General features: G+C 41.4%; 1 protein-coding gene across 3 annotated transcripts in view; it reads right to left on the bottom strand.

Annotated features, from left to right (window-relative positions):
• The window catches only part of OGFRL1 (opioid growth factor receptor like 1), a 93,362-nt gene extending 66,836 nt beyond the window's left edge, over positions 1 to 26,526 (bottom strand). For 2 of the 3 annotated variants that reach the window (XM_082048580.1, XM_082048579.1), the window contains exons 1-2: positions 26,398 to 26,526; positions 18,810 to 18,924 (exon numbers count right to left, since the gene is read on the bottom strand). The gene's annotated coding sequence lies outside the window, so the exon portion shown is untranslated. Of the gene's footprint in view, positions 1 to 18,809; positions 18,952 to 26,397 lie in introns of all 3 variants that reach the window. The other variant, XM_082048581.1, reaches the window with a different exon arrangement.
• Positions 26,527 to 26,962: the final 436 nt, after the last annotated feature.

The following is a 26,962-nucleotide window of genomic DNA, read 5'->3' as shown; positions in this document are numbered from 1 at the left end:
AGCATGGTCTAGGCCTATCGAGGTCTACAACAATCCTTTCCCCCCTTAAGACATCTTCTTTACCTCCAGTCAACACAATGTCAGCCTCTGCCCGCCTCGCTACACTTTCTATTAAGCCTCACTTGTGCTTTCCTCTACATTTTGTCTTAAACGCAATTTCCAACCCCATAGCCTCCCTCACAGTCCTTCCTCCTCTCCTCTTCACACTGCCTACAGAAAAAGATTTAAGCAACAAACTTGTGTTGCTGAATTATCAGCCCCACCAGTGCTGCCCTGCCCCAGTGCACCCACCCGTAGTGATCCCGAACTCCACCAGGGAGCTCACACAAACCACCGTGCCCAGCATCACCACGTGCTGCAGCCACGTCCAACACCTGACTGACAGCTTACACAGTCAGTCAACTCATTTTAAGATCAGGCTGCCAAATTACCAGCATTTAAAAAAAAAAAAAAAAGAGAGAGAGAGAGCAGTAATAGGCATTACTTGAAGTAGCAAGCCTGAAACTGAAACAAGGATCAAAAACTCACCACTTGAACATAAAGATAGTAGTAACAGACCTCACCTGAACATACTTTCTTTTCTCCTAAATAGGCAGTAAACTTAAAACTTCTTTATTAGTCTTTTGGTGAGGCTCATCACTATGGTATGTGAGCAGGCCAAGAAGATCAAGTTGCTCATCTGTATTAAACAACAGTTGCTGCGGGATGAAAACAAGCAGGGCTTCAGTTTTACAGAAACCCAGCTGAGGTTTCTGTTTGGCAGAGACGATGTATTTGAAACAAGGCATGGATCCAGATCCCATTTGATCTGGCTCTTCCCAATGCATAGATTTCAGGTAAATTCAATAGCCCCTCTTACCGCACCGTCTCAACACAAAGCTTTTCCCTCCCTGTGCTAACAGGATTAGGTATCACATTTAAATTTTGTCAAACTCCACTTTGTTTTCTCCCTCCTCCCCTGAATTAGCAGATTACTGCTGAAGCAGGCAATGAGCACATGGCTTCTCCCACTCATTAACAGCACGGACACGCTGTGGCACAGCTCCAAGCTCTGTTTTCCTGCAGAGGATCCAGCTCCTGTGGATGTGAACAATCTCCAGCGAGAGCTGAGCGCATCGGCCCATTTCCTCCCTTGGAAGGGAGTCTCCCAACTCACGCTCTGAACAAACACAGTCTCGGAGCCAGCCCAGGGACAGTGTTTACAGAAATAGCAATGTCACTGATAGGAGAGTTTCAGATACTTTGGAACAAAAATAGTTTGAAAGTTAAAAAAAAAAAAAAAGCAATTTATTTATTTTTTTTTAATGAAAAAGGAGTAAATTAAGCATTAGTCAAATGTTGATACTTTTTTTAGTTATTTTATATGGAGGCTTCTTTAAAAACCACATCTATTTTACTGTGGTTGAAGTAAATCTTATGCTGAACAAAGGAACTGAAAGGTACCGATTTAGCAACAGTTCTATATTTCCATCCCTACCTCTCCTCTCGCTGCCTAACTTATGCATGTACAAATGAGAGGCCCAAGCAGGGCCAACATAAAATAGAGGAACACTTTTTTGTTGTATTTTTTGGATTTTTTTTTTTTTTTTTTAATGCACTGAAATACTTGATATTTTCTATAAGTTTGGGCAGCCTAAAGGCAGGAGTAGCTGAAGTGTTTAGAAAGGTTCTGCACCACGTGCACTTCTTCATACATGCACTTTTACAACCCTGTTTAATTAGCATCAACCTTTCAGCACTTAGCATGCTGCTAAGTATTAGTCTATTTTTATTTTATTTATTTTAAGGAAGTGGAACAATACAGTGATCAAAAATAGTACATGAAAATAGTACACACTGTACCCATACTTAAACAAATAAATACAGGCAACTATAATCCAAGAGTAGGATATACAAATATAAACTCTAAGCTTCACAAAGTTCATGAGAATTATAACTTTTGGGAAACCCAGTCCATCTGGTAATTGATCTTTCAGTTACCAACACAGGAGTAAAGCAGAAAGCTGCTCTCAGCATGTACTTTGCCTATGAATCAAACTTGTAAATCTTATGTGTAAGACAAGGCAAGCAGGCATAAGAGAAAAATCCATGTCGTGGTTTAACCTGGCAAGCAGCTAAACACACTGCTGTTTACTTGCATTATTCTCTAACTAAATCCAAAACACAGCACTGTAACAACTACTAGGAAGAAAATCAAGTCTAACCCAGCTGAAATCAGAACAATGCATCGTGTTTTTTCATGTTCCCTCATTCAGCCCTACAACCCAACTGCTGACTGTGACAGACATGGCTGCTAGGAAGCAGGAGGCAAAGAAGCATCAGTCAGAGCAAATGTGGACATCCCGGCTGCATCCAAGAAGCAGGAAGAAGCTCAAGGGTCAGCAGCAGAAGATAAGAGCAGAGACAGGTTCTGGCATATAATTTTTCTAAGTAAATGGCCTGGCAATGGAAATAATTTTTTTAGAAGTTTTCATACCTCCTCCCCCATGGAGGCTGCTAAATCGCATCCTGTTGCCCTGCTCTGGGCTGTGAATCATCGTGTTAACCTGGAATGATGCCACTCACCTCCAGAGCTTCTCCCCTGCTACAAAAATTAGCGGACTACTTCTCACTAAAAGTAATTTGCCAGAAATTAAGCCGTTTCTTTCCCAAGTCTTACAATACTCAGAAATATTAGAAGCAGCATAGGGAAAAAAAAAAAAAAAAAAAATCAAGTGACTGCCTACAGTTCTGGCTGTGCCCTTCCTGGCTAAAGATGAGAGCAGCCAGCTAGTATTTCAGATTGCTCGATGTAAGTGACCTCTCCAACTACCACCCCATATTAATTTCCTGACCAAGCTAAGCGAAAGCCTGCCAAATATTAAAGTGAAAAGAAAGAGACGTAAGCAGCTCGGGTACTTCCTTTCCGGAGATATTTTTGACCAGTGCTGCAATTCTACGGGTCTTTTCTGAACAACGAACATGTTCAGGAGAGTTCAGCAACATCCTGATTTTACCTTCTGCACTAAATATAATTGTAATGAGATTAAAAAAGCCACAATGTCTTCCTTTTATTCTGATGTTTCTAGGTACACAGATGGCCTCTTCAAAGTTGCAGCGACGGACATTTGCCTGCTCACAGCCCCATCAGGCTGCACAAGTGGCACTGACTGAAGCAACTGCAGGAGAGTATCAGAAACAACTCTGTCACCAGCACTGGCCACTCAGCAGAGGTCAAAAACTGAATTTAAGAAGCATGGTAACATATACACCCTTCTTCATGACAGAAAATCTGTTCTGGTGCTGTTAATTCTAGTGCAGGAAACTTTGTTCTCGAGAGCCCAGCACCATGACACCTCTCACCAACACAAGAGGAATGTCAAGAGATGCTAAAATGGGAACCAAAGAGGAAGCTGAAAGTTAAGTTAGGTTCACATTTTAATTTTTAAAACAACAAAATCCACCATCCTAAAATTATAAATGTGGAAGTGAAGAACAAATGATGTTCAGTTTTACATCATGTGTCTTCAGATTCTTTAGAAAAGTAGGGAATTGATACAAATTTTCTGCAGCAGAATTTACTGCAACAATAGTCATTTCTCTGACTGGATTTGAAAGCATACACCTTGTTTTCTAAAATGCAAATATTTTACTCTCATTCAGTTTAAAGTAACTGGAAATTTAAAATGAGCTCTGAAACAAATAGTAGAAAAACATAATATGCTAGCCTACAAGAATTACTGCATTCAAGGTACATTAGATACCTTTTGGTTGGCTCAAAGAAACTTTCATTTCACCAGCTGACAGTTCTCTCCTAAGAGGAGAAAACGTAAGGCAAAATGTTGGCAAAATGCAAGGAAATCAGAGAGATTATTTATTCCTTACAATGAAAATTAGAGGATTTATACCTTCAGGCGTCCTTTTCAGTAAGCAACCAAAATTCAATGCAAACTATTTCTCACTATATGATGTATGTTACAACCCAGATTTAGTTCATGATGCAGTTTTTAGCACATGCTGTTTCCACTCACCTCATACAACAGAACAGATTTGATGCAGCTGTGGAAACATCTTCAAAAAGTTTAAAATTACTTACTTTTAAAGCAAAAATGCTGTATTCATACATTAGAAGTTGAACTGTACCAGTTTTATTAGGACCTACTGCATCTCTAGGAACAAAGACACTTCAGCAGTATCTAAAACAGACAGCAGACACTTTTCAGGTGCCGTTAGGAGCATTTGGCTGTCCTACAGCTTTCATGGAGGGGAATGCATATCTGCATATAACACTATCTTGTAACCCAATACACCCGGCAAGTGTAGTCTGCCACTGGTTTAGAAAGCTCCTCTGCAAGAGAAGCATTGACAGTGATACAACCAAGTCTTGTCACCCATGTCCCAAGACATCAGACAGCAAGTGCCCGAAGTTTGAGGGGCTTAAAGTACCAGATAACCTGCCTAGAAACATTTTAAACCTATTTAAGCTACAACGAACGAGTACACTTAGTGAAGAGAAGTCGCAGACAATAAGCACTTCTGAACACCAGGCAGACCACGTGCACCTGAAGGTGAGCACCCAGGCAGGAATATGTAAAGCTTCAGCCCCGCTGTGCAAACACTCTCACCAACATCAAACAGGCAGTTGGCAGTGGAAAAAACACCAAACCCACGTGTATAACCACAGAAAGGCAGTAGACAGACAGGCTTAGAACTGGGTCCAGCTGACACTACTGCAAGGAAGATGCTTTCCATACCTTTATTTTATGCTTGAAGCTTTTTGTCTGTGTCCTAACGAGAAACAGTTGCCCCTCTTCACTTCAACATACATCTACTTGGCAATATAAGGGCTAAACCAATCTTAAATCAGCAATACTGACAAAAGATCCAAATCATTCCAAAGTAACAGTCCTCATAAGCAACAACTGCAAAAAGCCCAAGGCAAAAATGCGTTCGGTTTCAAATTTTAATTATTCAAATTCTGTACTGAAACACATTCTCCTTTTCCTAAAGCTACATATTTACTTCCATTTACTTTACATGGAAAACTGGCAGATCTTCGCATTGAGAAGCAAAAATGCTTATATTAGAAAACCTGCACATTATCTTTCAGTATGAGTTCACAGGTCCTTTACCACTGGACTCTCAACTCAGTATACTGACATGGAGGGAAGCATAACATAAAAATAAGATCTTTTAACCACGCTGATATCTGCAGTCAGTTCCTCCCAGGAATGAAACACCTAACTTTCCAAGACAGCACCAGATAACGTTCATATAACATATCTTTGTGATAGAAATGAAAAAAAGAACAACAAGTATTCTCCACAGATTTCCTCCTGTAAGACATTAAATCCTTCTGTGTAGATAGTTGCTATGGTGCAGACTTAAAAGGAAAAAGAGAGGAGATCAGACTCCTTGTTTACAGGTTTCCAATATGCTCCACTTGATCCATCTTGAAATTGAAACCCCTTAGCTTCCTCTCTTAGGCTGTCAGATGGCAGAGGACAAACACAGCATCAGCAACTTTACAAAAGCTCCCACGTGTTCTACATACATCTAGAGGAAAAACTTCCATGTGGATTAGACAACAGACAGGAGGGCCAATATAGTTTCAAAAAGAATAAAAGCCATACTAAATCCTGAGAGACTTACTCAAGGGAAATGAGACCTACTCTGGGAATGAAATGCCAGATTATCTTTGAACACTGTCAACACTTTACCACAATGTATAACAACACTGCATAGACTTATAAAAAAATACACTGTTTAGACATTCTCTGTCAAAATTCTGATTCTGCCAAGAGCTTCTTACAAAGGTTTCATCCAAACAGGTATGCCTGGCTATTTACAGAGTCGAGAAGAATAAGACAAAGACATTTAGGGTAGGATTCAACTATCTGTAAGACATCTAAACCATATAAAGACACAAACTTCCCCTACAGTCAAAAAGCCTACAGAAAGATTCAGCTTATACTACAACAGACACTTTGGATGTAATTCAGGTACCTAGACACGTATCTGCTGTCAGTTTAAACATCCTGGGCATTACACCTCACTTCAAGTTGCCTCTGTTGTAAACCCTGCAGGTCCCAGGTTGTATCCATTAGTATTATGCAATTTTTACTAACGGTTTAGAGATCCTAACTGGCACTAGGTTTAGGCAGGTGACCAGAGGACTGGTATCCAGGCCCCACTGAATCTATCAACTAAATTTTCACCAACTATGATAACAGAAAGAACATAGAAACCTGGTGCAGAAGTATAACACTTAGATGTTCTTCACCAGTCATGAACAGAATGCATCCTTTATTCTTTTGCGAAGTGACAAAAATGTAGCTATCACTTGTAGGATAGTCTTAGGCTATTCATCATTGGGGTTTTGTTGCTATGTGAGAGATTTGGCCTTTGCAGTCAATTCTTTGGGGTCCCATCTTCTAAAGAAGAAGCCACATGTAATTTCTTGCCTAGATCCATGATTCACTTGCCAGAAGATTAGACTAGAACCTTTTTGCCAAAGTCTTCTATATAACCTGCCTGCATGAACTGTCTTAATCACCTTTTCTGTTATAGGGTGCATAAAACCCACTGATACAGAACATGTTAGTTCTCCCATCCAGCCTGTGACCAGTCTGGTTCTGCCATATATTGCATTTTTACTGAACACACACAGTGGGGTAGAAGTGACTACAGTATCCAGGATAATTCCAAGGTTTAGGAACTTAATGATGTAGTCTTACTAAAATAAGTACAAAGTTCCCTGCACAGACAAGAGATGCCTTTAAAGACCTCCAGAGGGAGATGCTGTCTAATTTTTTGCATTTAAATTGCTCAGAACATCCATCTTAGGCATCATTACTGGGCACACCAGCATCTTGCCACAGCCTGAATATTCTACTGTCAGGTCAGGAATACAAAATTAAAAATTAAACAGGAGAGGAAACAAGACCTATGACAGACTTCAAATTCCATGGCAGTTTTCTTGCTCTCTTTAGACTGCAATTTATTCATCCCCTGCCCCCAATGCTACTGTTTGCTGTTATCCATCTATCTTTACCTGCTTACTGTTGGAACGAAGTGTAAAAATGCTGTTTCCCATTCCCCTAACAGTTCTTATTGTCATGTACACCTGGAAAATTTAATGAACACCCCAAACCACTTGCTCCCGACTGCTAGCAAACAGCCAAAACTGAAACAATAGCATCTAATCTAATGTATTTGTGCTACTACCAGCACCACAGGAAATTTGAACGAAAAAAAAATACACTAGAGGGTATTAGCATAGACTTCTTTCCATTATTATTTGGTTCTTCCACCTTCTGGGATATTTTTCCAAGAGAAGAACATTAATCTCCTGGCTGTTAACCCAGAAACCCTCCTGACTGCGTGCTGTCTACAGATCTTCACCAAGGCCAGACTTGGACAGAACCACTACTAACTTTTAAACACTGGAGAAAGCATTGTCCCTTCACTGTAACATTTACAATCACACATGGTTCTCCTTTCCCATTTATTTAACAAGCATCGGAATGATTCTGCTAATGTAGCTAATGTAACCCAGTTCTCACAGCTCAAAGATGAGGGATGCTCTGTGCAAGGAAACTACCCTGCTCCCAGTGCTTCTATAACTATACTCATTACACAAAATTCACGCACTAGTAAGAATATTTAAGAGAGTCACAAGATTCCCATGGAGAGAGAGCTGAGATCTTGTCTGATTTCATTCCAAATCTACTGAAAACAGAGAAGAGCTTTTGCCAAGGCCATTTTGGCAAGTATTTCCACCAGTATCTTGGCTTGTCAGATTGAATTTGGATTTTACTGGAGTTATTTACTTGTTCAGTATGCTCGGAGAAGTAGAAACATTTGTTGTTGTAGAGAATTTGGCTTACTTTGAAGACCCGGAACAACACTTAAGAAAAACAAATCAGAGATTGACTGACTAAGGAATTTGATCTACTACCCTCAACTCATAGTGGTGGTATACCCCGAAGTGTTAAAACTGACCTGTAGTTCAGCTACTTCAGGTCTGAGACCAGACAGCTCCCCGAACTCTCAAACAACACTTTTAACATGTTATTTTTTTACAGCCAAGTTCTACTTCTTTCAAAAATACCATCCAACACAAGCTACAAGATGACCCTGAAGATCCTCTTTAGGAGTTAAAAGAGCACAATTACATTTTGTGACAAAATTGGCACTCTTTGCTGACTGTGTGGAGATAAATCCTAAAGGCCTGATTTTCAGAAGACAATGTATTTTTCACAAACAGAAAAATCAAGTATAAACATACCCTAAATTTCTGATTTCTAAATGTGTATATATACATTTTGGTTGCATTCAAGATGAACGGTACCAGCTTGCTTCCTAAGAGATACAAGTAGGCCACTGTACGACCTGTGCCCCTCTTCACTGTACCTTTCCAATATCTAATTCACTTCCAAGCTAACAGGAATACTTCCGGTTTTCTCTAGATAAAACAACAAAAAAAAATAAACCAAGCTTCTCTTCTCTATAAAGAATCAATGCCTACCTCTCTCCACCCCAGGGAAACATACCACTCAATAACAATTCTTCAATGATAATAGTAGTTTTAAATCCCATTCACCAATTTTTAATCCCTCTGATACATCTTCTCTAGACTTTTTACTATTTCAATTTTTTCCATCAGGATGTTTGCATTGCCAAATCCAATACTCTGAAATACATCATAAAGGTTAGTGTTTTTATGAGGCTACTAATCCTCCTGACTTAATACAAAATAAAATAAAAAGATGACACAGCAGATGAGTTCCATTTCCCAGTATTCTTTACTCCGCTCACCTACTTTGGTGCAAATCCTCTTTCAGTACTTGTGTCCAAAACCATACCAAGCTGACAGCCTATAAGCAATTGTGTACTCTACTCAGTTAAATCCTGGCACAATTTAGTTCCTGTCTGTAATCTGGAGTACTCTAATTTTAGAATAGCAGTCCACAGCGTTTCTCATATTACTCCTCTCTAACTCCTCAATACAAGTTACTTGCATCTTCTAAATTATGTCATATCTTAAAAGCTGCTGTTAAACATCCTCCTGGCTTGCTAAAGCGGGAAGAACACCATCAACTTTTGTATCTGACTAAAATCTGGCTTTGTAACCACATACCTGGCAAATTTATTGACTTCTACCTGGAGCACCAACATTAAAGTGACTTTTGTTTCTAATAAAAATCTTTCTTTCTCTGACTGTCCAGCTATCCTGCCTCCATCCATGTAATTTTCTTACTAATTTTATATATTGCTTCATTATCTGCTAATTTATATTCATGGAATAAAAGCTGACAGCCATCTATTTATAGATTTCTGGTGGCAGAAGGAAGGGAAAGAATATTTTTAAGAGCAGTTTCCACCTCTATTCTCAGAGATTTTATCTTCGCTATCTCCCTTGGTTGTGGATTCTTCCACAACTATTAAGATTGTTTTAAGCCATTCCAAAGTGCTCCGCTTTTTCTGTTCATATTTCATCTTTCACCTTGTGTTATTCAAAAGCTTTCTACCTTTTGAATTTCCTTCTTTGAGAGAAAAAGACTCTGTTCATCTGACCACATAGGGCCTTCTATAAGCCATGGTACCCACACCTGAGCTAGTTATCCTGGACTGACTTTGAAGATAAAGGAGAGAAATAAGCATGTCAGCTGGGGACAAGTCATCCTCTTCCTAAATACATATCTGAAATAAATTATATAAGTTATTCTGTAAAAGGGCCTTTCCTTCTTTATTAACTTAAGCCTTAAACAGTCCATCTCAGACATATTTAACTACAGCACAGCTATAGTAAGTTCAGCAATATGAATCCTTTTCATAGGTATTTCCTACCAACTTTCAGGAACAATTAGATGCTCACAGAGTATTCAAAGGTAATGACAACCACACAAACCTACTGTGAAACAAAGAAATTGCACTTCTAGCGTTTTCTTCCACATTAAAACACAACCATATTTACTTTCAGAATGTTAATTCCCATTTGTTTCTTTGCGAAGAAGTTTAATTGCTCAGAAAATAAGCAAGTAACCATATTTGAGGTACTTAGCTGATTCACAGATACCTGTAGTTATGTGACCTCCCAAACGGCTGCTATACCATTTCCAAGGTCACCTTTGGTCAGAGCCGTACACCTGCAGGGTCACAGCCCTGGGCCTCATCTAACAAGCTCTGCAGAATATGTGCAGCCATTTCCAATGCGTCTGACCTGTGTCTTTGACTTATTAGTGAAGATGCTGCTGTACATGCAAAACTCTTGGAGAAGGTTTAGCACACAGGACACTGTGCCAACCCTGCAGAGCCGTTTGAGTGTTACTTCATGCTCTTTTCCCCACTGCTTGTAGTTGGGTTCTTCCCCTGTATGTCTAGGACCTAAGCTAGTTTCCTTCAATTCACTGCTTTCCACGCATTACAGAAGCTCCAATTACCGGCTACGATGTCTCAAAGGACATAACTATCCATACTAAAGACCAAAACCCCTCACTGCAGGTACAGTTTCAAGGAGATACTAAGTACTGCTCTAAATGTGTCTCACATAGGCTTTCCATTATTTCACCACTTAGTTCAAGTTGTTAAAAAAACCATATGTTTTGAAAACACTTCAGGATGCTGATGATGAGCATTTATAGCTATAGAATTAATCACTGCTATGAATCCCAGCATTGCATCAGACATGCAGAAGGGATTTAAGGTTACATAGCTTTCAACAATCAAAACAGGAGCTTCGCAGCCCAATCTAGCCTACATACATTAAATTGCTGACACACTAATAAGATCTTTGCTCTAAAGGAACAGCAACATTTGTTCTTAATGTAAACAGACTAGATATTTAGTTGCTTTATTTTTAAAAAATCAATAATTTTCAAGCAAGACCTTCAGATGAGTACATATTCCATGGAATGATGTCATAAATAAAACACAGCTAAAATGCTTGAAACTAATTGTATTAAGAAACTCTAGAACACAAGGCTGGTTTACTGTGCTCAGCATGCACATCAAGGCAACAGGTGGAAAAAAACCTGAGACATTTGCACAGTTTCCCTTGCCTCTTTCTTCTCCTTCCTCAATACATGTACACGCGTGTGTTTATACACACAAAAATACAGAGCAGCGTCTATCAGCCTTGTATAGTAGAATTTCTTGATACAGTTTGTTTCAAGCACATATAGATATATAAAAATATATACAAAGGAACATAAAGGATATACATGTCGCTATTGCAGACTGGTTAAAAACTTTCTGGAAGAAGTAAAATATTTTTACCATTCTGCAGAGGATAAAGCAGACAGCTTCCCCAGAAATGGCAGCACACGTCAGAAATGCAGCTATCAACTCTGCAAAGTCAGCACTGCAATAAGAAAATATTAATCCTACTCTCAAAGTATACAGAAGGTGATGAGGGCAAGGGGAAAAAAAAAAAAAGTACTATAAATATTATTGTAAGAAGATCTCTGAACAGCCTATGGCCTTCACAAGAGTGCACAAACTCTTCAAAGCTTTTACTACAGCAAAGTAGTTAGAAAGGTTGCTGACTGATTAGCCTTCTCTTTCTGAAATTGAGCAAAAAAAGTTTGAAAAAGGCAGAAAAAGTTCAAGCTGGTAATGGAGAATAACATTACAGGACAACTGGATGTGAGAGTTAATACACATATAGGCTGTGATGGCCTTGAAGACAAAAGCATGCAGTTTAAGTTGCATCTCATGAATAAAGAAAGGTGAGTCAGGGGAAAGCAAGGAGATGAGTGACCTGATGAAAGCAAAGGGACAGGAGATCTGCACAGCATCCTGGACAGCTAAATACAAATCCTCTGCACTTACACAAGGCAAGAAGAAAGAAAGGAGTGCAACTAAGAGGCTCAGAACTCCGGCACACAGGCGTTGAAAGACCAACTGTTGACTGAAATATACCTGGACGCCCAGAAGAGACTGCAAAACCCCCACCTCTGAGCAATATCCCTCTCCTCCACTGATTTTCTTGCCTTGCTATAGGCAGAAGCTCTGGAGTTAATTTTCTATGCTCTGCATTATCAAAGAGGTATGTATTTAATCAAAGGGCATGGTGGGGGGGGGGTGGAATCTTCAGCAACAAAGAGAAGTTACTGAAAATATCTCCAATTTACTCACAAGAAAAAACAAGTACCAATGACAGGAAGTCTGAATTGAGGCAAAATGCTGCCTATCCATATTAAATCAAGAGAAGCATTGTTAAATAAAAGAAGCTACATTTACATCCACAGCTAAAAAGATGCCTCAAGCCATCATCTGGAAAAACACTATGTCACTGCATGGCACGTGGCTTCCTTCTCATATCCTTTGTTCGTTTGTTTGTTTCATAATAACTGTTTGAAGCTTTAGGAAAAAAGCAGAACAGTCTGCATATATCAGTGCAATAAAAAAAGAGAATTATTTCATGCATCTAAATTTATAAGTTATCGCTTAAAGGGAAAAAAGTTATATGCCAAATTCACCTCAAAAAAAAATCATCCTTTCCAATTCTGATTCCTTGTATCTTCTTCGACTGTATTTTTAAACAGAACAAGCACATTGTGTAACGCCTGTTTCACATATCATTAACAAAAAAAAACTCTCCAAGAAGCATGGCTGTCACTTTTGAAGCAAAGAGTTAAAGCACATATCTGTTTTGAGTGTGGCTGGAGTAGGAACGCCAGCTCAGTACTGAAAGCTTTCTATTCACACCATCAACTGTATTCTCCTCATAACAAGTGCATATGTAGGCAGATGGATTGTGCCTTTTCCAACAGCTGCTCCGTCATTTTAAAGATGATTTCCATTAACAGCATACATGGGTAAGTAGCGCTGCTTGACTTCGCCCTTTTTCTTGCCTCCTTCCTGGCCAGCAGAGTCAAAACCGGGACCGCTCAGACATTAACTGCTCTTCCCTTTCAAACAGGGCAAGGGAGGGAAGCAGCCCTTCTAAGAATACATACATTAATTCAGTAAAGGGGTGAAGAGGGCTTGACTTGACCCACCCAAATATGGAAGCCAGGGCCTGAAAGCAAAAGGCTGCTTTCCAAGTGAAAGTGACCTCAACAAGTATCAGGTAAGACAACATAGACCAGCATTTTGGGAAACACGAGGCCAGCAAGCAGCTTCCACCACAGGCAGAAATTAAGGGTCACTGCTCTAACGTTCTTCTGAAGTTTAGTCCTAGGGGGTTTTAAGAGGTAGCTGGCAGAAGGGCAAGTTACGTGTCTGAAGCTGTTTTGCTGGAAGAAAACTCCTCATGTGCAGGTAGTGAGATTAGAGGCTGAATACAACAGTCCAAACATACTACTGCATTTTCCAAGAGGAAACACGCGGAACTTTGAGACGGTACGTAATTCAGGAAGAAGAGTAATAGAATGGGTATTGAAAGAATTTCCTGTCAAAGCACAAATATTATCAATATGTAAATCTTCACAGGAGGTACTTAATGCTTTTGATATTAAATACTCTGCCTATGCAAGTTCTCTCCTATTGCTCAATCCTCTTCTTCCAATATATAGAAAGGTTTCCAGATGAGAAGACTATGTCAAGAATCCTCTGCCTAGATAGTGTTTCTAAAGTGTGTCCAAGTTTCATGAATTTAATTACAAGGTCACTTAGGACGTTCTCTGGGTTGGCAATAAAGGCAGTTTTAAACCCAGAAAAGTTGCAGGAGCACTCACTTAAAAACTTGTTATGTGTTGAACCACACGTCTCTATTATTGTCCTACTTTGTCAACAGTAACACCCATCTCTATAACTCAGAAATATAACCTGACTATTGTCAGTAATTCTTGTTTGTCTTTGGCCATAGATAATCACAAAAAATTCAGCTTCTTCTACAATGAACTTAAGCCCTAACTCTGACATCTACCTTGGCCTTGAACTTGGTCAGTATGTCACTAAGTTTGCAATGCATTCATATTGACTCTTCTGAGTTCATGACAAGCTTTTCAGAACTTCTTAGACTTGCAAGAAAAGGCTTTTGGAAACCTCTGCCCATTTTATCTGCTCCCTCTCCTGTACTTAGGAAAAAAAAAAAAAATCAACCTAGAAACGTGGCTTCATCAGTGTCTGTCCTAACTTCAAATCCACATACCATCCAACCAAGCCAGCATCTTTCAAGATATTTATAGCCAGACAGACAACTGGCCGAGAAGATACATCTTTTGTCTTCCTCCGTTTTAATTAAGCAAACAACTCAGAGCCACCTGCACACACAGGCAGTTACTCCTGAGCCCAACCCTCTGTCCTCCTGGTTTTCCTCTCACTTTTCCCGTTTGCCTCCTGACCACATTATCTGCATTCCACTTCGATGCCACTGTCTTCAATCAGATTGTAATCCCTCATTGGGAGAGCTCATACCTTACTACTAACAGTGAAGCGTGCAACATGACGTACAGTGCTGAACCTAACAGGAGCCTTCAAGCACTGCTGAAATACAATATACTATGAATCTATGGCAAATGTACAAGTCTACACTGAAAGCTATCTGCAAAGCATAGATTAGTGACATTTCCTCAAACACAGAGCATGCTTTCTTGACATTGCAGATACTATGTTACCTACCTACATGTCAATGATGTTTTATAAGAATGCCGACCAGGACATAAGCTCCTTTAAAAAAAAAAGTCAAACTCCAGGGTCTTAGATTATCTGCATCTTAGGTGAAATGTAACGGGACAGATTGTTTAGATTATATCCTCTCACATTTTTATATGAACATACATATGTATTTGAGAGAGAAGGGCACTGATTACAAGAAAAAACAAGTTAACAACAAAACTCTCTTTACCAAAGGCTAGATATTTAACATATATACCAAGAAGATGCATATCTTCTCTCAAGAGTGAATACACTAGCGCTTTCCATATCAACTTAAATCAGTTACGTGCTCCAATCTCGCTGCACTTTTTCTGGTAGGATAACAATCATTGTTAAATCACAGAAGCTGTTCTCTATGTCCTGGGGCCATATTTAAGCACAGGAGCACAGGGGTCCATCCACACATAAAACTAGTTGGCAGGGCTGGAGTCTTGAAATGATCTCAACTAACTTCTAGAAAAGTATGAATCAGCTTTTAGCACTTCTGCCTCTCTTTTTTTTTTTTTTTTGGAAGGGAGGCAGGAAGGAGAACAAGAGGAAAGGGGGAAGGAGGAGGATCCCTGAACCTCAAACAGCTGAGAGGCTGTGATATGTCAGAGGTGAACTCAGCTGCATGAAATCTCCCTGACCTCCCCATCATTTTGCATGGTTGGGCATCTTCCAGGAATTTTTAAATTTTTTTCCACGGTTGCTATAATCGGTATGTTTCTAGTTTCCACAACTCCTGTAAGTGATTGCTTCCTATAAGGCTTAGGATTTCAAATTCTAAATGAACCATTGCAGAGATGCTAAATGTGTGTGATAATCTTGTAAAAACTTTGTAGCAGAGTCTAGAAACGAATCCAAGCAAGCTGCACGAAATCTCACCTCTGAAAACTTAGAACTGAGTTTGCAGTTAAAAATACAACTTAATTGATTTCATTTTTGCTCGTTTTTCTACCATAGACTGGGTGACTTCTAGATATTCAGACATCACAAAAAAGATGAAGCAGCACGTGGAAAAGTTTGGCCTAAATTCATATGTCTGTGATACACCAAATAGAAGTTTTAAACAGACAACTATGCTTTAGGTGTCAAACATTTCTTGACGTCTGTGGCAGTTGGCAGCTGCAAACATCCGACTGAAAGCCCCATCTGCTGCTTCACAGCTTCCAGTCGAGGATGTTTACAGTCGCTCACTGTCAACAGCAATACACATTCCTCAGCTGTTTACTTTATGTTATTAACATGCAGAGGCCTCCGAGCAGGTTAGTCAAGATCGCTACAACTTCTGTTGCTGTGTTGCCTCCCGCAGATGTACATGGGACTGTCTTCATAAGTATTTACACATGAAATAAAGTAACAACTTCCAGAGGAACATTTGCAAACAGCTAAGCATATTTTGTGTTCAAGCATTACACTTCTAGAATTATGTTGCCTATTTTACATCCGCTAAAAATTAAAATAAAGATGTATGAAAAGAGCAACTTGCTTCCAAGCGTTGCAATAGTTTTGTTCTCCAGGAGACTAGAGCAATCCTGTCACATTCATGACAAAAAATGCTCTACTCCACAACTAAGTTCACTTATCAGCAGCACAGTGACTAAAGATAGCAAACGGCACAAAAATAGAACCAAACCCTCTACAAGGATTTCACTACAATGTCTGGGATGGCTTTCCTCCCCACAGAAAAGTGGATGCGAGGGAATTATCCGATATTAGAAGTTAATTTATGCAACATTGCTTCCAAATAAAACCGTGGCAAAAAACCACCCAGCCCACAGGGCACTGTGGGGAAGAGGTAGGAAGTGGCATAGCAAGCTCTGCAAAGGCTCCAATAAAGTTCAAACCTGTTGGAAGATTTCTACAAATTATCTGAGGTAACAGTTGCTGCTACCCTTCACATAGTTGTCAGAACGGCATTTCTCACCAAATGAAAAAGCCAAAAAGATTTGGCATAATAATATCCTAGTTGTACAGTTCTGCTGTTTGTTTTTCATTCTATCTCCTGTTTCCTTATTAAGTTAATGATGGGGAAAATTAAAGATTAATCACTCAACCATTTTTCTGAAGTCATATGAAACCACAGCAGGCAAGCAGAGTGATTATATCACTCTAATTAGAAGGTGTTTTTTCCTTGAAAAACTTTCTTGTCCCCAAATGAAATTACCGCACTGTAAACTGATCAGGCTATGAAAAGACCATAGCTGGAACGCAGAAGCCTGCAGCGCATTCACTCAAACTGATAAGTGTAAAGGATCTGTATAAATCACTTTCAAAACTCAGGGTTACATTTTCTATACTAAGGTTAAGAAAATTAATCTTTCAGGCAGCAGGTGAAAACAAGCAGAATTATGTTGGGGCCTTTCCCTTTATTCAGTACCAACTCTGAGCTATTAAAGCTTCCTAGGGAACCACATTTTCTCAATGGGTCAAGTCACTAAGGAAACAAAGCAAACTTTATCAGTGCCGCACAACTCCACATTCCAGGAATTCCTAGCACTTGGCATCTATATACCACGCCAGAGCCACTGGATCCACTTGCCCTCTCCTCAGCAAAGCTACCGCAACAAGCTATGAAACTCGCAGCAAGGTGCCCAACTTCACAGAGTTGCCAATACGAGGAGGTACTGACATCCCTGCGTGAGGTCTACCTAAGGACACGGGGGGAAGAAAACTTATTTCCTCATAATGACACTTTCGAAGAAGAGCAAAAAAAGAGTTCCTCTTCTGGCAACCTCCATCTTGTTTATCACAAGCCAGCTAAGAAAAACACAAAAAGTCAATCTGTATGGATTGTAAAACAAAGAAAAGGGGGTAGGGGGGTATGGGGGGGTGGAACAAAAAAATCCTTAGATCCCTAATTGCAGAATGAAAATATTTCAGTTTAATTACACCTGGTCATGAAACAAAAAGTACAGAAACTAGCCTTTTATTTGTAAGTGTACCAGCATAAAATCTACAACTTAGAGTGGGAAAAAAAAAAAGTAGGGAGACTACAAAATCCTACCACTTTGAATTAATTCGATGAAGGACATTATGTCAGCAGCAATGTGCAATTCCACTCCATGTATGGCTTCCTTTCCGCTTTTAAAAGACATCAAACAGATTATATCTGTATGAAAGTCAAGGCAAGGTCAGTCTAAAACTGTGAGGCATTTTGTCACACGGTATGGCAAGAGAATGCAATCAGCTATCTTTACTGCTTTTTTTTTCATTTGTACAGTATTCTTATACGGGTGTTTAGGAAAAAAAGTGTCCAAGCCTCAAGTATCAATACACACTGATCTTGACAATGTTTTGAACAAATATGGGTAAGAAAAAGGAACAACAGTCTAACTTTTCAATGTTTTCACGAATTAACAGTTCATGTAACAGAAGGAAAAAGGGAAAAAGTGGTGGTACTGAAGCACTGTTCAGTTAAATAAAAATCCAACTGTTTTCCTCTCACTCTCCTGAAATTTCCAAGCCAAATGAGAGAAAAAAAGGAGAAAAAAATACAGCAAAAAAAGCAACTAAAACAAGATTTCCCAAATGCTTCTAGAATTCAAAAACAGGGCCTATGCATTTTCCATACCTTCCATACAGATGAGGTGATGTGCAAACTCAGACAGGTAAATTAGTTTTTAATCTTATTAGAATAACACTGGAATACCAGCAGATAAAAATGAAAATTCAAAGCTGCATAGAACCTGAAAAAAAATTTAACTGATGGCAGTTGTTTCCTAACTTGCTTTGTAGTGTACGTTTTCAAATTTGGTTGTCAAAAACTTTAAGATCATCATTAAATATGGAAAAAAATATTCCTCCTCTTCCTGTCATTGACAGCATAGGAAGATTAAGCACATATTACTTATATGAACTCAAGTTCACAGCTGTTATGACACTGCATGAGTATCTCCAACTGTTGCTGATGAACCCGAGTCTCCCAACTGCATCTGAACTCACGCTAAAATTCCTGAGGGAGCAGGATTCCCCTGCTCAGAGTAGGCAGTTGCAGACAATCAGTTGAAATTACGCACAGAGTAAGATACAGACACCAAACATTTGGGAACGGGATGTCAAAAATATTGGTAAAAAGTATGAACAATCAATGTGTAGTGCATTTTCTTGAGCCTCTTCCCAAGAGTCTCTCCCTGCTGTCTGATCACTGGGGACCTTAATCAACTTTTAATCCACCTAGGTGAATGAATACCACGGCGCACCTCAGAAGAAAAATATCTGGAGAAAAAACAAGAACTTACTTCTTGGGTACCAGCTGATCCTACTTCAGTCGTCCCCTTCACTCAAGATACCCACACCTCTGGAGAGAATTGCATTCTTCAGCTGCCGAAGACTGCTCCTCAGATTTCCAGGAATCTGTAACGCACACATCAACAGAAGTTACTGTAATTCCAGAAGTTCGGTAGTTCAGATCACATACTTCTAATTATTAGGACTGTCTGCAAGAAGTCAGATAGCTTTCAACAACCATTATTAAAACCATGCCCTTTTCTGGTATAGTCATCTAAAACTCAGAATGTGTTTAAAGTGACACATTACTCCTGAATGCAGCTGTTTCTCAATTAGAAGAGATAAAGGTTAACTGCTAAGGCAGTGTAAGTATTCAGAACCTATATTGAAGTAGTTAAATTTCCCACCAGAGACAGGCTTAACAACTTCTCTTATTTGCTGTCTTAAGAAATACACAGATTACACAACGAAAACCAACCATACCATAAATCTGAAATTGAGCATCACTTCAGAAAGCAAAAACCCCAGAGGCCTCCTAGTTAAGCCTTTAAGGTGGAGAAGGAATTTATTCATGCGATCATTCTGGAGGAAAAGGGACATACAGAACCCCATTGCAGATGGATGGATGGAGAGACACACAAGTCAGAACCAAACTATTAGGAGAAAAATCAAAGAAATAGAGAGATATTAAGAAGAGCATGGAAACAACACAACAAGAGGAACTAAAGTAAACCAACCTCTAGAAGGAGAAGGATACACACGACAGTACCAAAATCTCCACACCACAAAAACAAAAGAAATGCAGTAAGTAGGGCTTATTAACTGAAATATATCTACTCAAAATATATTATTTATCATTTGCACTCTGACACCTTTTGATGGTACCTGAACCAGTTCTGTACATGAATACATGAAATGAGGATGCCTTTGACAAACAGACCATCTCTGTCAATCAACCAGCTCCAGCAACAAGTGAAGGTTAAGGATGGATATCAGTGATATTTATGCTCTGCTATAGAATAAATGAACAATAGTTTTATTTTATATAGTGTTTATGACGGGCATCACTGTGAAGCCCACAAACCCTCCGTACTGGCCAGAAAGGAAGGTGCAACAGGCTCAGCTGTCCTTTTGGGTCTGCCGGCAGAAGCGGGTGACATCCAGGGGGTTCAGAGCATCACTCTGCTCGTTGGCAGAGCCAAGCGCTGTGCCCGCTACTGTTCCACCGCGGAGCCAAGCAGGTGATCAGCCCAAAGCTGTGCGTAAGTAAGCATTGCTGTGTCAGTTCCCAGCACAGAGCGCTTAAGTCAGTGGTTTTCCATTTCAGATAAATATGGAGACCACGCACTGGGCCAACACAAGAATAAAGAGCGTATATTGAACAAGAAAACAGCCTCAATGGCAATAACACTTCATGGTTATTTGGGAGAAGTGTGACCCAAGAGAGCTCAACATACCAGATCCCAAGCTTGGCAAAGAACATTTACTTAAATTTAACACAGTGAACAAACCACCTATGGTAGACAACTTATTCAATCTTATTGTCCCTCTTTAAAAGGAAGGCAAAATACAGCTGCAGTGAGAACAAGCTTTTGGCACAAGGGACATGGGCAGCAGGTAGTCCATATTCAAGATCCCTGAACGCAGAAGTGAACATATGTTTGGGCTGACCAGAACCATCTTCAAACACAGAACTTGGCTGCAACATCCCCCAATAATTTCTAGGATGGTTTCATCCTGTATTTTGCAAACTGCCTCCTAACTCAAATTTCTTATGTCCTTTATCCAAAACACGTAATTTTCTTGCAAGTCACATCTCTAGGGAATGTATTTTATACCCTGCTGTACTCCTGAAGAAAAGCAGGGGGCTGAACTCTGATCATTGTGTTGCTGCCATGAACCACAGCTCACATGCTGCAAGTTTACCCTCAAATTTCTGATTTCAGGGTCAGGTCATCAGTGCAGGAAATGGTTCTGCTTGCCCATAGCCAGGACACAGCATCTATCCCAACTCCCCTGCAAACACAGGGAAGGTCATTTCTCTCTTCCCATCACTTCTCTTGTACGGAGCTCAAACACACAATCGGGACATAAAGACTCTCAGAATAATTAGCACAATTATAATGTTTGTCTTTCATCTTCAATAGTTCAAAATAAATACAGCTTCAGACCACAAAACTTTTTACTTAGTGTGCTCCATAGTGAACTGCAGAAGCCCCAGATGCTGCAGAAGAGTCTGCAAGGCTTCTGCTTACACTGTCTTGCCTACGAGGTTGTGCAATGCATTGATTACTCTTGTCCCAAAGGTATTTGAACATTTCTAGAAATTAGTGCTAGATGCAAGAGACCTTCTGGGTACTATGTTAAGCAACACATCCACTAGAAGTGTGCAGAAAGTAACTTTTGTTAACAACAACATGCACTAAAGTAATTTAGAAAAGGCTTGTTTCTTCATAGCACTATGTGAGTAAAACATAACAGCAACGTTTAAAGAACAAAATTAGAGTTCATGTGCAGCAAATGCATTAACCTTTGCACACGTACAGACCAGGGCAATGCACCTACTCAAGTTCCATTCTTCATTTATTTCCAACAGACTCCCCTTTCCCCAAGTATGACCAGGCTTATGGCATGAGGGAATAGAATGAGGCTGAACATCAGCCTCAAGGTAGTTAAACACTTGCTTGTTCCCACAGTTTGTAATTAAATACTTTGACCTATTGGATAAAATGCTGACATCATGCTGCCAGGGCCATGAACCTGAATCCTGTTAACGTTACACTTTCAAATTTCTCTTAACCTGTATTCTCATCAGTGTGAAAATGTCTTTTCTCACAGCTTTCCAGAAGCAGAAGCTGCAAGAGGCTAATATGCACCTGGAAAAAACATCCACCAAGTTAAAAACAGTTCAGTCCTACAAAGAGAGAAGAAAGCCTTAGATGGACCACCTAAGGAATGGGAGAGGGCTTACCAGCAAAAATGTCCTAGCTAAGCCACTGCAGAAGCACCAAAATGCTCAATAACTACTACACAGAAATCAACGCCGACATAGCAAAGAGTGCACACACTGGGAAGTCCTGCAAGAGGAAAAAGTGGACTGAGCCCGGGTATGAAACAGCTAGAACACAGCCACACACAAGAGCCCAGGGACAGGGAGGAAGAGGGCACAAGGAGAGAGAAACCCTACTGTTAGCTTCTGGCATTGCGAACTTAAAATTATCCTCTTTCTTCTTTCACCCCAAAATTTCCAGTGCAAGTCACAAAGAGTGACTAAGTACTACCCCTACACAGCCTTCTACAGACACAAAAAAGTGCTGTAACTGTGTTTTGCTCCTGATCAGCAGAAATAATTGCCCAGAAGTTACAGAAAAGGGGACAGGAAGACACCTATGAAATGGTTTCCTACACAAAAAATCCTTTTCTGATGTTTATTAGCAAAGAAAATCCCCAGTGGATAAAGATAGCTTCTGTAGTCAGCTAAAAATTAGAGCTATTAGAACGTAACTTGACAGCTCCAAGAACAGCTCTCAGTTGCTTAGACTAACAGAAAGTTTATAATCAACTTGCCACAAAAGCTTTAATTTTGAACATCTGTCATTGAAGAAAAACACTGAAGCAAGACCAGTCTTTATTTTTCAAAGGTATTAATAACTAATCCCCTTTGGATTATGTCAATCATGTCACATTAGGATGGCTTGGGCTCACCCTGACAGGCAAGTATGTTAAAATGCAACTAAACCCTTATGCATTTGCACTCCAACTCGTGATTCTTTTAAATTTCAAATGGTTACAGAGGAAAGGCATCTGTGGGACTAATGCTGATCAAGACCATGCTACCAACCTGTTTTATTCAGCGCAAAGTGTTACAGGTAAAAATAGCCTTTGAGATTAATGTAAAACTTACTTTCTACACACTTGAATTTAAAAGGGGGAATTTTATTTGCAAAATGTACTTGCTGTGCTAGGTTCTGTTATTATAAAAGGTACTTTGATGCAGTACAAGTTCTTGGTACTAAGGGTTATATATGCAAACAGTTGGATTAACAAACCAGATAAGAGAATGTGCTTTCCTTTTTCTGTTAATTTATGGCCCAATGTTACGTTTCTTTCATGCAATGCCATAATCTTCAGTGAATGACTTCACAGTAACCTCCTCAGAGTAATCTAGCAAAGAAGAACAACAATTCCTGTCTTAAGACTCCCTCAACTTCAAGGGTTTAGGTGCCTGACAGAGTTTTAGATACGAATAAAACTTCAAACATCTGTGCTCAGCTGCTACTAGCCTTCAGGCACACAACTTTCTGCCAGTGGGTACATGTACTAACACTAAAGTCTTTGTAACGTTGCTTGTACCACACATCCAAACCTCCACGTGGTTCTCAAAACCCCTGCTCACCCCGTCCCACCTCAACTGCCATACTGCAGGAATGAGCTTTTCAAAATGCAGCTCTGTCCTTTATCACAAAAATAAAATCAGGAGTTTGGGAATGGACCAGCTGCATCAGAAACTTTTTTGTACAATACAAATATTAGGACAAGAAGCATTCAGGTTGAAATCTCCCCTAGGTCTGTCTCAGGTCACAAACCAAAACCTGGCTTTTGTTACCACAGTTGAACGCCTATGCCCTTGTGGTGGTGCCATCCATGCTTTGTCCAGTGATTTCAACAGGAAAGGCTCAGCCCAGAAGCTCCTACCACCCAGGAGAGCAACACGTTCAAATCACTCCTCCAAATCAGCAAGACAACGTAAAAAGGAGCCCTAAAGGGGACCCTGCTCAGGCATCTCATTCAAGGACACTGTTTGCAATTGCAAATAATAATGCATGGATTGACACCTCCACCCAGCTAGACCCAAGACCTAAGCCTCTATGAAAGCTGACCCGTACAGCAGATCTCTCCCTACATGTCCTGCTGGCCAGCTAAGGTACTTTGTTCGTTGTCGTCTCAGTTGGCCAGAGGACACCTTGCATGGCCTTTCCCTGCAGGTCATACAGACGGAGCAGGTACCAGCTCTGGGCTGCTGGGCATCAGAGCAGCTGCAGTCGGGCATCTGTACGCTCCAACCCTTAGGCTACCTTGGGTTTTTTTGCCTCCCCCTTCTGTCAACTGTACAGAAAGTACAGACATGCTGTTGGCATATTTATCATAGCTTTCTAAAGATTCAGTGAAACGAATCACGTGCAGCACTTGTATCTATTGTACTAAAATAAACAAAACTCAACCACAGGATCTCTTTTTGGTATTCAAAGCACTCGCGCATTGGTGGAGGCAGACCCATGAAAACCCTCACCCAGATGACCCCCCCGCCCCAGGGCGAGCTTCTCACCCTATGGAGTGGCAGGGCAGTTACTTGGCTGCAAACGCAGCTTGAACATCACATCTGACTTCGTGGTTAGGAAGGGGATTCCAGCTACAAAAGCAGCATTGAGAAAATAGCTTAGAAAAGTACAGCAGCACTGTCAGGGCTCTAACTTTGTAAGTGGATTTATAATTAAGAGTAAGAGCTATTAATTAGTTTTCAATGGTAACAGCAAAGAGCTAATGATCTATTAGGAATCCCAGACACTCCATTTAACATTTAGTATTTCCCTCACTTCACACAAGGAAACAGATCGACTTATAAATTCCACATATAGCACAAGAGGTATCCACACACAAAAATACTGCTGGTGATATTAACCTCAACAGGAAACCTATCTTTGGCAAGTGAATATAATAGAAATAAATTTTTACCCAAATCTTTCAATAGCAACTTCCCATGTAACACTTCCATTCTCAGGACCTGTATGAATTTTGGTTACAACAAAGCTATGAACAACAGCCATAAAACAGGTAGCATGTGTTTTAACAGGGGTGTATTAAGTTGATTTTAAAAGCCAAGGCGTTTTTTTGGAGGGGGTTGCTATCTTCTGCAATTAACCTACTCAAACTCAGCATTCTCCACCCAAACAGCTGGAGTTTAGAAGAGCTTAAAAGAAAAAAAGAAAAGCGAGCCATTGTGTTTTGACTCACAGCAGACACAGAAGTAACCTTCAAGGTTACCTTGCCCTATTTGCGGCCTCAGGAAGGAGAAAAACACAGTTTCAGCAAAGGAATTTCTTGCCTGGCTGGAGGCCACACCCGCCACAACAACTGATGGCAGGAAAGCATTTGGATTCACAATTCTACCCGTAGCACCCAGCCGGAGGCGAAGCAAAACTTTCTCATTTTCAGAGAAGAAAGGAAAGTCTTGCTCAATAAGTAGCAATTATGCTGCAGAATTTATATGCTGAGCACGGCTGAACGTACGAACACCAGATCAGTCAACCATAGCTTTAGCGCTTTGAGTATGATTAACAGAATGAACTTTCAAAGGTCAATTAAATGTCAACACATTTTAAAGAGATATTCTTCTTAAGTTGGGGCAATGTGTAACAGTACCTTCCAAAGCTCCTGTGCCACTTTCACCTTAAAATTCTACCCATCCTATACTTACATGTACAGATATAAACATGGTAACTAACTAACCTTTGATAGAAGATAATAGCTATTTATGCTCCTGGCTTTCCTACAGCTAAACTCTCTTTTATGACTTTTATCTAACCAGGTGCAAGAAGACACTCTTCTTCCTCTCCCCAAAATTTCATTTCAACTGTTCAGGGTTTGAGTGAAGGGAGAAGAAAACAAGTTAAAACAGTTTGCAAGTGCAAGTACTATGTGAAAATGAGAAGAGGCTTTAGATATGCAATTGAGCTGCCTGGATGTAAAACTAGGGAAGGAAGGGGCAGGGGGAACTGTTGCAGAACTAATTATGAACACATTAATAATGATTTTTAAGTCAGATCAGAGATATGTCTGTTCAATTCTGAACACTTCTGGAAATCCAAACTTCAGGTAACTAGCTCAAGACATCTTAGAACTAATGCTGAAAAGCTGAACACTTAGTACAGATCCATTTAAATCATCTCTCAAACTGGACGCTCAAATCACGAGAGAGTTTAAAAAAAAGTCTCCATCTTAGTACAAAGTGAAGAGATGAAAACCCTGACCAAGACCTCATATCAGTACTACAATCATTTTGACATGAGCGGTATTTATTCAAGATCTGAGCTAAAAAGTGATTTGAGGCTGAGAAAGACCAGCGGAGAGACACGCTCTGTGCAGCTGCAAGAAATCGGGCTGGAGAGTTTTCCGAGCGCAAGGGCAGCGGTCCCAGCACCTCTCCACAGGTAGCGCTTCTAACCACGCAATTTTCAGAAGGGTATTTCGGGAGGTACCCGTGCCGGCACCCGGAGGACGGTCCCCGCCAGGTTTCGGGGCCAGGTGCCCCAGGCAGCGACACGAAGGCGCTTCTCCCACAGCGAGGGGCCAGGGCGGGCAACGCTCAAAGTTTCTAAAAAGTTCCCAGAAGCAGGGGCTGCCTGACCCCCGCCCGGCGGCTGCGAGAGCTCCGTCCGTCCCTCCGTCCCGCCGCACCTGCGGCCCCGGCAGCGGCGGGCGGGGCGGGCAGCCCAGCCCAGCCCGGGTCCCTCCCGCAGGTGCCCCGGCCCGCCCGCGCTCCGCCGGGCACACGCTGGGTGCCGGCCCCGGGGCCCGCCGGCCGCCGCGCCCGCTCCTTACCTGGCCGGGTCCCGCCGGGCCGCGGCGCCGTACCCAACTTTCCGACTCCGGGCGAAACTTGCGGCAGGCAGCGGGCCCGCTCCCGGCCGCCGCCTCCAGCCCGTCCCGCGGGGCAGGAGCCGGGCCCAGCCTCCCGCCGGGCCCTGCCACAGGGGCGGGGAAAGGGGGCGGGGGGAGGCGAGCCGCCCCCGGGCGCCGCCGGGGCGGGGCGGGCCGGGCCGGGCATTGTCCGCCCCCGGAGCGTCCTTCCCGGCGGGGAGAGGGCGCAGGCTCCTCCTCCCCTCGCCATGTTCTTTGTTTCTCCGGCTTTCCCCAGCCGCTTCCCCTCGCGGCCGCGGGCCCCGCGGCGCCGCCTCCCCCGCGCCGGGCCCCCCTCCCGCCGCGGCGGGGCCGGAGCAGCGCGGCCGCCCCGGCCGCAGGTGACCGAGCGGCCGCCCCCGCCCCGCGGCCGAGCACCGCCCCCCCGGCCGGAGGGGATCCCGTCCCGCTCCGCCAATTAGCTCAGGGGGAAAGGGGCAGCCCCGGCCAATGAGGCGCCGGGGAGCTCTGAGAGTCCCCCAGGGTG

This window comes from Streptopelia decaocto (assembly GCF_964273445.1).
Source record: "Streptopelia decaocto genome assembly, chromosome: 3".
Classification (NCBI taxonomy): domain Eukaryota; kingdom Metazoa; phylum Chordata; class Aves; order Columbiformes; family Columbidae; genus Streptopelia; species Streptopelia decaocto.
The sequence above is the reverse complement of the archived record's forward strand: the minus strand, read 5'-3'. Positions and strand labels throughout refer to the sequence as shown.